This window comes from Lipotes vexillifer, unplaced genomic scaffold, assembly GCF_000442215.2.
Source record: "Lipotes vexillifer unplaced genomic scaffold, Lipotes_vexillifer_v1.1 scaffold1067, whole genome shotgun sequence".
Lineage (NCBI taxonomy): Eukaryota > Metazoa > Chordata > Mammalia > Artiodactyla > Lipotidae > Lipotes > Lipotes vexillifer.
This window is the reverse complement of record NW_006775205.1, coordinates 266158-278942: the sequence shown is the minus strand read 5'-3', so window position 1 is coordinate 278942 and position 12785 is coordinate 266158. Positions and strand designations below refer to the sequence as shown.

The 12785-nt window shown below is 43.7% G+C and overlaps 1 protein-coding gene across 1 annotated transcript in view; it reads left to right on the top strand.

Annotated features, from left to right (window-relative positions):
* The window catches only part of TAPT1 (transmembrane anterior posterior transformation 1), a 62061-nt gene that overhangs the window by 13683 nt on the left and 35593 nt on the right, over window positions 1–12785 (top strand). The gene's annotated exons all lie outside the window — the stretch shown is intronic.

The window sequence follows — 12785 nt, the reverse complement described above, 5'->3', positions numbered from 1 at the left end:
AAGGATGCCCAGTTTGAGAGATGTTGCTTTCAGTAGGTTCTTAGTGGCGCATCATGTGCTGAAGCTTTGGAAAGTTCTGTATTAGGGTGAGATTTAGAGAGCTAGGGAGCCAGCAGACATTTGAGACAATGAAACAGCTTGTTGCCTTTGGTCAGGATCATTAAACATGAGTAGCTATTATTGTGTTGCTGCTTTTCTGGGGAGTTCTAGGGTTCTTTGGAGGAGCCAGGGCTGGAGGTGAGGAGGGAGGTGGAGGCCTGGGGGGCACCCTCGGCAGCACTCCTTCCCAGGTGCAGCATCAACCTTATTTTATGTATTGGAGTTGCTTTAAGATTTTGTCCTGGAGGGACCTAGGGGGTGATGTTTCTTTTGCTTGAGAAAAAAAAAAAATTTTTTTAAGGTAAGTCTTGTGTCTTTCTTAAAACACTTTAACCTGCTTTTCAAAGCTCACTTTTTTCTACCAATGATAAGCCATGGCTGGAAATGTGAGGACCCTGCTGGAGGCGTGGACCTCTGCGGCCTGGACTTTTGTCTGGGACAGTGCCGGCCTCATCTGCCCACCTGTCTGAGCTGCTCTGGACTCCCATTTTGCTCTGGGAGAGCACAGAGGGATTTGCCTGCAGTCGCAGGCAGACTTTATGGACACGCCCGGGAAGCTGGTTCGACACGGAGAGGTGTCCATCTGACCCCTTCTATCATCCCATCTGTGGCAGAAATAGTGCATGATGGCAGCATCCTCTCGTAATTCTGTCGCCTCATCAGAGGCAGGTTCAATACACCCATCCTTCTCTCTTTATTAGCAACATTGAAATCACAAACAGGTTTCTGGGTAGATCTCTCACAGAAACTTGTAAGCGTTTCATGTTTGTTATTGTATTAAATTGTCTTCTGGGGGAAATCCCTGTAGGTCTTTCTGGGACTGCAGTATAAACCATTGTTTTTCAAACTGTGGTCCGTTACAGGACCACTGATAGCTGGAGTAACCCATACGGTTACTAATCAGTTAGGATTTATTTATTTTTAATTAAAGAATAGAAAAAGTATCAGATTGCATTCATTGCCTGTGCTAAGGGTATTTTTTCTTAAAACTTAGGTCTCACTTCTATGTGTATAAAACGTATTAACGTCAGAAAAGTTGAATGGGCACTGCTCATGCACAGTTGTAATTATTCTAATCCTGTTGCCCATGAGAGAGGCTTTTAGCTTTAGGCCTATTTAGGAATTTTTCCTTTAGTCTCTTAGAACAACACTTTAGCAATTTTACTGCTTAAAATGTACAAAAGAATGTCTTCTTTTTCAGTTTAGAGCAATTTCTTCTTCTAAGACTAAGTGACACACAGAGGAAAGTTAGATTTCAGTTTAATTCCAGGCTTAAATGTCTCTCAAAACAGCATGAATTCACTCTGCTCTCTCTAAGGCCTTTATTTGATATGTGGGGATCCCACTTCAGACTTTTATTGTGAGAGGTGAGAGGCTATCTAGCTATTCACACTAATCTAATTTATATTTTATTGGTTTCCTTTGTGTTTGTCTATTCTAATATGTAATACCTTATTCGTTTTTTTATTGTTCTTGTTTTTTTGGGTAAATGCTAATATATTTTCACCTAACCTTTGCAGGAAGAGAAAGTTGATAATTAAAGAGCACTTTGCGTCTACAGGGATTGCAAATACTATAAAGCATGTAGTTAGTGCATATTATATTTCAAAGTCAAGAGAAAGGTCAACTTAGTATCTCTTACTGAACCTGTTTAGTGATTGTAAAAAAAAAAAAAAAAAATCCCATATCTTTTGTGTCAGTGGATAAACACATTATACTTGACATTTAATAAAGGTGAATTGCTTACATATTTAAAATAGTATTTCCAATTATTAACAATTTTTTACATTTGAACTTTTCAATCCTAGGTAAGCGTATGAAATTTTGGAGCATTTTGTTGGCTTTGGGGCAACATTTCCTCTTTTCCTCCACAATCCCTTTTCCCCTGTGCCCACACACACCCCTTGGGTTCTTGTCCTAGATCTGCTGCTAACTGCTTACGTGGTCCACTTTGGGGGCTGTGTTTTTCTCTTCCATTACAAGGAGGAGGCTGAACTGTACTTTCTGTGCATCCTGAACTGAGAGCCAGGATAGCAACGTGGGTTAAGGGCATGAACTCTAAAGTCAGTCTGCCTGGACTTGAATCTTGGCTCCACAGTTTATTAACTGTGGGGCCTTGATTAATTTACTTCTGTCCAGTGTGCCTCGGTTTTCTCATCTGTATGTTAATTATGTGGTAAGCCTTCTGTAAGTGTTTTAAAATCTTTACAAGCCTCTCTTCAGCAAATTGGGAATGCCTTGCCCTGGGAGAACAAGAAAAATTTTGAAAGGTTTCTCGTCCCCAGGTTGCATTCCAGTGGAAGTCTCATTTGCAATAGGGGTAGCTGTCATCTTGGGCTGCATACAGCAGGAAGTGATTAGGAAAGGACTGATTTTCAAGGTTCTCCTGTGTCCCTCTTTCGTCTCCTGCTATATTTTCATCTTCCTTCTTCGCTAGCTAATAAACGACTTTTCTAACCCTGCAAGGGCCATGATTTTCTGACTCTCAGCCCTCTTGGATTGCTGACCTCCTGCAGAAAGAGCCTTTAGGGAAAACTGTTTTCTTCCCTCTTTTTAGCCACACTGTCTTAGGGTAAAGCTTATCTCTTTCATGAGGATTTAGCTAATGGCCATAGAGATAACATACCTTACACCCTGACATTTTCTGCTGAGCCCTCAAGTCTGACCTCAGCAGGCACGGGGCTGGAGCTGACAGTTAGGATAGACAGTGGTCTCTTTAATCAGGTGCTGGTGGAACCAGGGCAGCAGATCACCAGTTTCCCAGAGAGGAAATTCCTGGTGAGTGATTTTCACTGCTTCTTACCCAACTTGGCTTGGCTAGCTACATCCCATCTCTGGCATCCATTTCTGTGTTACTAATAAAACGAATAGCATTTATCAAATAAGGATTAGATGCTTAGCACTGTCCTGAGCACCTGAAATGAAATAGCATTAAATCCCATCAACAGCCTCCTGAGGTATAAGTACCATGAAAGTTCCGTGTCCTCTTCCTGCCACACTCTGCCGTCCCATGCAGACGCCCGGACAGATCTCACCTTCAACCCATGTTTTGGTTGAAATGTGCTAGTGTGTGTTCTGCATTTTGACCCCATAGGAACAGTTTACCCCACACCATGTACAAAATCATCCCTTGTCCAAGGGCTAGTTTTGTCATCTGAGTGAATCCACAACTGCAGGAAGTAGTGGAGAAATGCTCACCATAGTATTGGGTTGGCCAAAAAGTTCGTTCGGGTTTTTCTGTAAGGTGTTACACGTTTCCTTAACATCTTACAAAAAAACCAGAACGAACTTTTTGGCTAACCCCATATTTTCTAAAATTCCCTAATGTATGTAAATACTAATTTAGAGAGATACAGCTCACTCATGCATTTATTTATTAATTTCCTCTGTCTTTGTTTTGAGTGCTCACTGTGTGTTCCAGGGACTTTTACAGTGTGGGAGTAGAGAGATAAACATAAGACTCGTGAAGGTAATGGCAAGGTGATGAGGAAAAAGGTCACTTCTGTACATTTTACAGCCTGTGTGGCGGGGACAGGGGTGGTTGTACTAGGGAGATCCAGAGGTGGGAAATTGTTAGGAACACACAAGAAAGGACAGGTACACTGGAAGGTTGGGCTGGATCCAGGTTACTTTGAATGGTTAGGCTAAGGAGTTTACACTGGCTTTGGGAGGAAATTAAAATTTATTTCTCAAGAATACTTTTAGCTGTATAGGTAACAGAATACCTAATGGTGACTTAAACAAAAAGGTTTTTGAAAAAATTTTTAACAAGTGAAGAGGAAGGAGACCTTAGTTGTTCCAGCAGATTAATGAGGCCAGCATGGACTCAAGTCCTTTTTTTTTCTTTTTTTTTTGCGATACGCAGGCCTCTCCCATTGCGGAGCACAGGCTCCGGATGCACAGGCTCAGCGGTCATGGCTCACGGGCCCAGCCGCTCCGCAGCATGTGGGATCTTCCTGGACCGGGGCACAAACCCGTGTCCCCTGCATCGGCAGGCAGACTCTCAACCACTGCGCCACTAGGGAAGCCCTCAAGTCCTTTTCATCTTTCTATTTCAGCATCACTGGCAAATTGGCTCTCAGTCCTCTTGTTGCTGCCTTTTAATAGAAAGATGACAGCTGCAACCTCGGGCATTACATCTGCATTATAATCAGAAACAAGAGGAGGTGGACAGTGCCACCTTTTCCACTGTCCCTTTTATAAAGAATGAAAAGCTTTCCCAGAGATGCCCCAGCATGCTTCCTTCCACTATGTCTTATTGGCCACACTGAGTCACACAGCCATCCCTCCTTCACAGGAGACTAGGCCAGTGAATATCACGCCTTTCCAACAAAGGGAGAAACAGATTGAGAATGATAATCGGGTTATCCACCCCTCAGAGCTCTGCTTCTGAAACATAGCAATGTTCAACATGGATTAGAAATAAAAGAAGCAGGGAGAGCTCAAGATCCCTCCATAAGTACGCTCTTTCTTCAGATTAAAATCAATTGATTAGGGCTTCCCTGGTGGCGCAGTCGTTGAGAGTCCACCTGCCAATGCAGGGGACATGGGTTCGTGCCCCGGTCCGGGAAGATCCCACATGCCGCAGAGTGACTAGGCCCGTGAGCCATGGCCACTGAGCCTGCACGTCCGGAGCCTGTGCTCCGCAATGGGAGAGGCCGCAACGGTGAGAGGCCCGTGTACCGCGAAAAAAAAAAAATCAATTGATTAATTTTACCTCTTAAGAAATTTATTCCTCTTGTTAAATACGTGTCATATGTGGGATGTGATTATTATAAGCCTTTTATCAAAATTACTTTTCTGTAGTTACATATGTTTATGTAACCTTGCCTATATCACAAGAGGTAGAACTAAAATGAAAATATATTTTTGACTTTACCTTATAATTCTGTGCTTTTTGACAATCTTTTATTTCATCATTACCATGCTTTGTATGTTATAGTTATTTAATATATTTTTTTAGAAAATTGAATTCAACTGCTTAGTCTTAAATAGAACTACTTAAGTTCATCAGGTTGAAGATATAAGTATGACAATAGGTATAGAATATTTTGTTTGGGGCATAGACTTTGTTATTATTGGAAGGGAGAGGTTACTGTCACAGAGGGAAGTCTTGGGGTCGAGGTGAACAACCTTAGCTTCTCATCACGGGTCCGCAGGGAAGAGCCCGGTAGCCCGATCATGGTGTTCCTTTGGCTTTGACTTTCTTCGTCTAAGATTAGGCACTTGGACTAGGTCATCTCAGGAGGGTGGGTAGTCCATGATCGTGTGAATGAGTTTGCTGACTAGGGGCAGAGGAAATGGGAGTAATGGAAACATTCACAGAAGGGAAATTTTACATCTCTAGTGGAGGGACTTAGTTCTGCTTTTTTGAGAGTTGGAAGGGGTAATATCATGTAGGAAAAAATAATTCAAAAAGTTCCTTTCAAAATAATGAACTTATTATTCATATTAAGAAAATGTAGTTAGAGCCAATGTTTCACCTTTATTTCAATAAAACCGTCCTGAGATTTTGTTGTGAGAGTACTTAGATCTGTTTATGGCAGTGATTTCTTGGGCCTCCTACTTGGTTTCTAATTTTCATGAAAACGTGTGGGGAATCATCCCCCTAAATTGTTCTCATGTTGCAGCTCTTGTTTGTGACACACCCTGACTCAAGACGGCCCACCACATGCCTACTAAGACACCGGAAAGCCTAGGGTATCTGCTCATCTCAGCAGCCTTGGCTGGTGTTCCTCCTGGCCTCTCTGACGCTTGTCGCCCCTGGCTTGCAGCAGTGGTGACAGCAGCTTCCACATGTCTTGTGTGACAGTCTTACCTTTCCTAAAGCTTCTTGGCATGGGGCGGGTGGGAGTGCACATCCATTTTGGTGGGGCCACCAGTAGCCCACTTCAGAGGGAGGGCTTGGAGGTGATGGGGGATGGCCCAGGCATCCAGGGCTTCCTTGGCCTGGTGTCGGCCCTGTACCTCTTAGGCACATAGGACCCATCAGATGGTTCTAGGGCAACCAGCCAAAGACTTCAGGCCTCCATCCCATTCACTGATGTGTTTAAAAGACAATTTGTGATCTTGGCACTGTGGGGCTATGTTTATCTTTTTGGATCAGTAACTTATTTCTGTCACGTTAGCTTTGGAAACAGTCTAAACGCTTTCTCTTCTCTCTCTTTCCATCGTGCTGTATCAGGCCACTGTGCTGTCTCCCTCAGACTAGTATTCTCCTTCGTAACTGTTCCTGCTGCTTCTCTCAGCCTGCTGCAGTGCTGCTGGTCGCTCCCAAAAAAAAAGCAGATTTGAGCCTAGAAGGTGTGTGATCGTAGCCTGCAGCAGCTGCTAAGACCTCGCAAATGTGCCATAGGATCCTGAGGGCACACCCAGCCTTGTACATCACAGCCCTGTTTGTCCTTGCAAAATACCAAGTAATGGCCCCTGCCTCAAGCAAGGGTTGTTGTAAGGACTAAGTAAGTTAATATAGGTCAAGTGCTTAGAATATTACAGTATTCAACAATGATTAAAAATAAGAGAAGTAGGGGCTTCCCTGGTGGCGCAGTGCTTGAGAGTCCGCCTGCCGATGCAGGAGACGCGGGTTCGTGCCCCGTTTCGGGAGGATCCCACATGCCGCGGAGCGGCTGGGCCCGTGAGCCATGGCCACTGAGCCTGCGCGTCCGGAGCCTGTGCTCCGCAAATGGGAGAGGCCGCAACAGTGAGAGGCCCGCATAACGCAAGAAAAAAAAAAAAAAAATAAGAGAAGTAGGAAAATCTCACAATCTTTCCATGTGCAGTCTTTCTACAAATTAAAATCTTCAATATATTTATTTACCTCCGAAGAAATGTATTCCTTGTGTTAAATATGTCAGGCATAAGTTGACTGTGATGAAGCCTTTTATCAAAATTACCTTGTTTTCTGTATGCACATGCGTTTATGTGACTTTGCCTGTCATGAAAGTACTTGGCTCCTTGTAATCCCTTTGTTTACCATCTCCTAGAGTATAGACTTCCCAGGGATATGAATTTTTGAATTCAGATGAATAAAAATTATTTTATTATAGGGATGACCTTGAAGCAGTAATTGCTTTCAAAGTCAGTCATTTGTAAACTTCCTTATTGATAACCCATTCTCCTTGACATCCTTTTAATTGATCCCCGCATGTGAGTTTGTTGAGAACTTCCAGAACACAGGATAAAGATTTGTGCCCCTTAGTGGTTAACTGAGCTGATTCCTGACCCTCTCATCTGATGATTACATTCTGGCCACACAGCCTCCCACTCACGTTGCACCTGAGCACGCTCTTGTCTTTGCTTGAAATGCTGTTCCTCCTTTCTGTGCCTGGCGGCAGCTAGTACACATCTTGTCTTCTGGTGGGAGATCTTTGCTAATTCTGTTCCTTCCTCCCCCAGGTGCCCACCCCAAGTTCACCACCCCCCGCCCCCAGCTCGCTACTCAGACCTGATCTCAGCACATCCAGAGCACATCCTTCATCTGGCCCTTACTCTGCAGTCTGTGTCCCGCTCACTAGATTTGAATTCCCTGGGGAAGATGTCCTTCCTAAATTACCTTTTCAACCCCCGTGTAGAATTAAGCAGGATGCGGGTTCTGCTCTGACAGGAGTAGACCCAGAACTTTATAAACTGAGACCAGGGGAAGGAAAGAACACACCCTTCCTGCTCTACTACTGCTTCCCAACTCCCACCCCAGAGCAGCCGCCCGCAGCTCTGGACACTACTTTGTGGTCATGGTGGAGGAGGTGGATTCAGAATTGCCAGAAGATGGTTTGTGCAACTCAAAGAGGCATATTCCAGAATCACTGTGCTTTAATTTTAGCCATAACATTTTATTTATTGAAATTTCAAATGGCATTAAAAGGAAGGCAGGAGATTTTTGTCAAAAAAGGAAACATTTTTAAAAGGTTAAGAAACCTTGCTCCACTCTCCACAGAGAGAGGCTGGCATTTTATTTGTTTATTTCTTTTGAGGCTAGTATTTTTCATATGATTAAGAGCAATAGTGTTAGGTTCAAAATGAGTGTGGTAAGAGCTGGTTGTGGAAATTTTCACTAGCGTGTGATGTTTTGTTGACCAGGAGTGTTACAGAATTGTTGTAGTTTTAACATTGATGTTCAGTTATTAAAAACTTCAGTTAAATCTTTTCTTTTTTTTTTTTTAACATATAAAGCCAAATCCAGTGGCGAGGTTGAGGCTGAGTGACAGGTGTCTTCAGTAGAAATGGTGCTTCAGTTTCAAAGCCATGTCTTCTGCAGACCTACTGGCCTTGCCTCTACTGCTCAGGAACTGGGCAAGCTCCCGAGTTTCACTGCAGAGTCAGGACAGGGGCGGCGTGCTCGGGTTGGAGGTGAGGATGGACGGAAGCCCTCAGGCCCTGTGCACAGCACCTGGCCAGTGCCTGGCCGTATTGCCCAGTACCCGTAAAAGGCTTCTGAAGCCCTTGCACACAAGATCTCCTGCCAGACAGAAAGACCAGGGAACATTAGAGCATGCAATACATGTTTCGTTAAGAGAGAGAAGGAGGAACAAATCAGAGACTGAGCTAGCTCTGGAAAGTTTTCACACAAAACCTTCTGTAGCATTTTGTCTTCCATTCCCGGGAAAATAACATGGAATGGAAAAGAGGTACAAGCCAGAAACTCCAGTGTGGGGTTTCTTCTTGAAGTTTCTCCATTATGCTTTGGTTTTCTGCATTCTGTTATTCATGTAGTGGCCAGTTCAAAGAGATGACATATTTATAAGGCCTCCCCCACCCCGCCCCCCGTAAAGGTGAGATGAAGCTAAAGTAAGATACCACCTTCTTCAAGATGGATAAAGTGAGGTGGGGCTGGAGCAGCAGTACCAGAGGAGGAGAGAAATGGGGAAATGGGGTGAGAGAGCAACAAGGGTCCAGTGCACAAGGCATGACTGTCAGCTGATAGGGCGGATGTTCACCCATGGTTTAAAGAGGCATGTTCCAGAAGCATGGTGCTTCTTTGATTTAGCCACAACATTGTATTTATTTTGAAATTTCAGGCGGCATTTAAAGGAGATTTTTGTGTTTCTCGAAAGGGAAACAGGGTGGCATATGACACCAATTTCATTGCTTTATAGTCACACCTTGTATATTTCAGGGCAGATTTCATTAGCTGTTACTTAAGACTGCTTGAATGCTTTATGGTTATTTGGTCCAAATGAAGAGGAAATAGTACTTGCCTATTTTATCAAGATGCCATACAAATTAACTGAAGGTGTGAAAGTACACATTATTCTTGTTAATAATATATACTCAGACCTTTTAATTTTATTAAGATAACATTTTCAAAGCTAGCAGTAAATCTATATATGTGAAATGTTTATGCCTTTTGTAAATTTGATTCATTAAATGCCTTTATTTCTACATTTTTTATGACACTAGGCAAATTGGCAAAAGACAAGTTAGCACAAAGAAAATTACGTTAACTCCTATGCCTAGCAAAAATAGGGAGTAAGATCTTTTTGCTGTGCTTAAACTGCTTCAAAGAGAACATGTAGGGCCTTGAGGCAGACAGACCCAGGCGTGAAGGCCAGTTCCTTCACTCTGACCCACAGCCTTGGGCAGGTGTTCAGCCACCAGAGCTGTGGTTCCCTTGTGTGCTGAGCAGGGATGAAAATCACTAGCTCAAGAGCTGATGGGGGATTAAGTAGTCAGCACTCACCACTCACCTGGAGGATGGAAAACACAGGAGTCCCTCTTGGCACATCTCCTTCAGACTCCTGGATTACCAGGTAAATTAAATGAGAAGCCCTTCAGTGCCCAGTAGGGCGCCAGGCTCACACTCAGCCCAGCAGGGGTTTCTTTACCTCCCTCAAGGATGAATGTTTTCAGGATTACATCTTGTTTACTTTTTTAGGAAGGTTTCTCATTTTCATTTGTAAAAAATTTAAGAGAATGCTGTGCTTTGTGAAAAAAGTTAACACCTGAACAGTAGATAGAGGAGTTGGGTCACTTTTCCATGTTTCTAAACCCTGAAAGGCATCTCTATTGCTTTACTTGTATATTGCATGTTCTCACATAGATGGATGCCTTCTTTCCGCCCAGTTGAAGTTTCTTTAGATCACAGCCACTTGCTTTCCTTCCATTTTATTTTTTATTTTTTAAATTTTATTTATTTATTTATTTTTGGCTGCGTTGGGTCTTCGTTGCTGCATGCGGGCTTCCTCTAGTTGCAGCGAGCGGGGGCTACTCTTTGTTGCGGTGCGCAGGCTTCTCATTGTGGTGGCTTCTCTTGTTGCAGAGCATGGGCGCTAGGCGCGCGGGCTTCAGTAGTTGCGTAATGCGGGCTCAGTAGTTGTGGCATGCGGGCCCTAGAACGCAGGCTCAGTAGTTGTGGCGCACGGGCTTAGTTGCTCTGCGGCATGTGGGATCTTCTCAGACCAGGGCTCGAACTCGTGTCCCCTGCATTGGCAGGCGGATTCTTAAACAACTGCGCCGCCAGGGAAGTCCCTCTTTCCATTTTAATAGTGAGATCTGTCATATCGACAGCTCCAGGTGGTCTTTATGTGGTCAGCATACAGTGGGGGGAAGATTTTTTCTTGCCCACTGAGTTTACTGGTCTGGTTTAAAATGTGAAGGGGAGGATAAACAACAAGGTCCTACTGTATAGCACAGGGAACTATACTCAGTATACTGTGATAAACCATAATGGAAAAGAATATGAAAAAAGAGGGCTTCCCTGGTGGTGCAGTGGTTAAGAATCTGCCTGCCAATGCAGGGGACACGGGTTTGAGCCCTGGTCTGGGAAGATCCCACATGCCATGGAGCAGCTAAACCTGTGCGCCACAACTACTGAGCCTGCGCTCTAGAGCCCGCGAGCCACAACTACTGAGCCCGCATTACACAACTACTGAAGCCAATGCGCCTAGAGCCCGTGCTCTGCAACAAGAGAAGCCACTGCAATGAGAAGCCCATGTGCCACAACGAAGAGTAGTCCCCACTCGCTGCAGCTAGAGAAAGCTGCACACAGCAACGAAGAACCAAAAGCAGCCAAAAATAAATTAATTAACCCAAAAAAAAGAATATGAAAAAAGAATGTCTATGTGTATAACTGAGTCACTTTGCTGCACAGCAGAGATTGACACAACATTGTACATCAACTCTACTTCAATAAAAAGAAAAATTGAAAAAAAAAGTGAAGGGGAAGGCCCATTAGGCTTTTGTTACTGTTGTTTACCATGATACTAATACACGTTCCTCTAAGCCTAAGAAAGGTGACTGTTCTTTAAAAGAAAGTTTGATTCTTTAAGAGACAGTTTTCGTCGTGATTACTTTTCTCATCAGTGTTCTTTCTCATGCTTCTTCCTCCCCTGGAAAGCTTCCTTCCCCTGTTCCCACCCCTCCACCCCCGCCCAGTCCACCCTCTCCAGGTGTCAGTAGCCCTCATCTCAGATGTCATTAAGAGTCTCCTCTTCTATGGAGCTTTTTCTAAATCTCCCAAAGTCGGGTTGGCCATTCTTTCTCAGGGCTCCCCTGTTCCTTGTATACTTAGTTCTATCATAGCAGCCGTTACCTCTGCATTGACCTCCTTTATCTACATGCTGGTGTCTCTATCTGTGAAAATGCGAATAAGCTTGCTGAGGGCAGGAACCCCATCAAGAGGTCCTGCCAGGCTCTGTGCCCGCCAGGCTGAGCGTCTTACTTGGCCCGTATTAACGGCTTAGTAGATGCTGATGAATGAGTGATGTGTTAATCCCCAGTGTAAGGTCATGAGAAAGACAGCCACTTACGCGGACACAACAAAATACCTTCTGGGAATGTCAGGTTTCTGTCATTTTCTGCCTTTGGAGTGTAAACAACAGATCGCCAGCAAACAAGGAAAGGATTCTTGGTGACAGGAGAGTAAGGACCACTAGCTTTAGGTGGACCTTGCTCAGTCTTTTATACCACTCCTTTGTGTGTAAAACAAGGGGACAGACAGAGCTGTGACTGTGCTGACGACAGGGTGACTGACTCAGACCAACTACTAAGAAACCTGGCACATATATGTATACATACACATACGTGTGTGTGTATATATATTTTTTTCTTTGAGACATTCTTGCAAAAAATTAATAAAGTGTGTTCTTTCTTATAAAGGTGTGTTAGTTTGCTAGGGTTGCAGTAACAAAGTACCATAAACTGGGTATCTTAAACACAACAGAAATTTGTTTTCTCAGAGTTCTGGATGCCAAAAGTCCAAGATCAAAGTGTCAGCAGAGTTGGTTTCTTCTGAGGCCTCTCTCCTTGGCTTGTAGGTGGCTGTCTTCTCCCTGTGTCTTTGTGTTGTCTTCCCTTGGTGTCTTGTCTGTGTCCAAATTTCCTCTTCTTATAAGCATACCAGTCATATTGAACTAGGGCCCACCCTAATGACCTCATTTTAACTTAATTAACTCTCATCTCCAAATACAGTCACATTCTGAGGTACCAGGGGTTAGGCCTTCAACATCTGAATTTGGTGGGGAGGGATGCAATTCTACCAGTAACAGTGTGGATTTTAACTGCTTAATATATATATGTAGGACAGTTTATTGACTAAGAATACATCAAGTGCTGTGTGTGAGGGTGTATATATCGTACCATGTTTGTGTGTCAGACATATGGAAAGTCACCACTCTTAAAGTTGGGGAGTTTAGTAGCCTGGGTATGGCTGCTTCTCTAAGCCATCTAAAGATTCTGTCCTCCTTATGTGG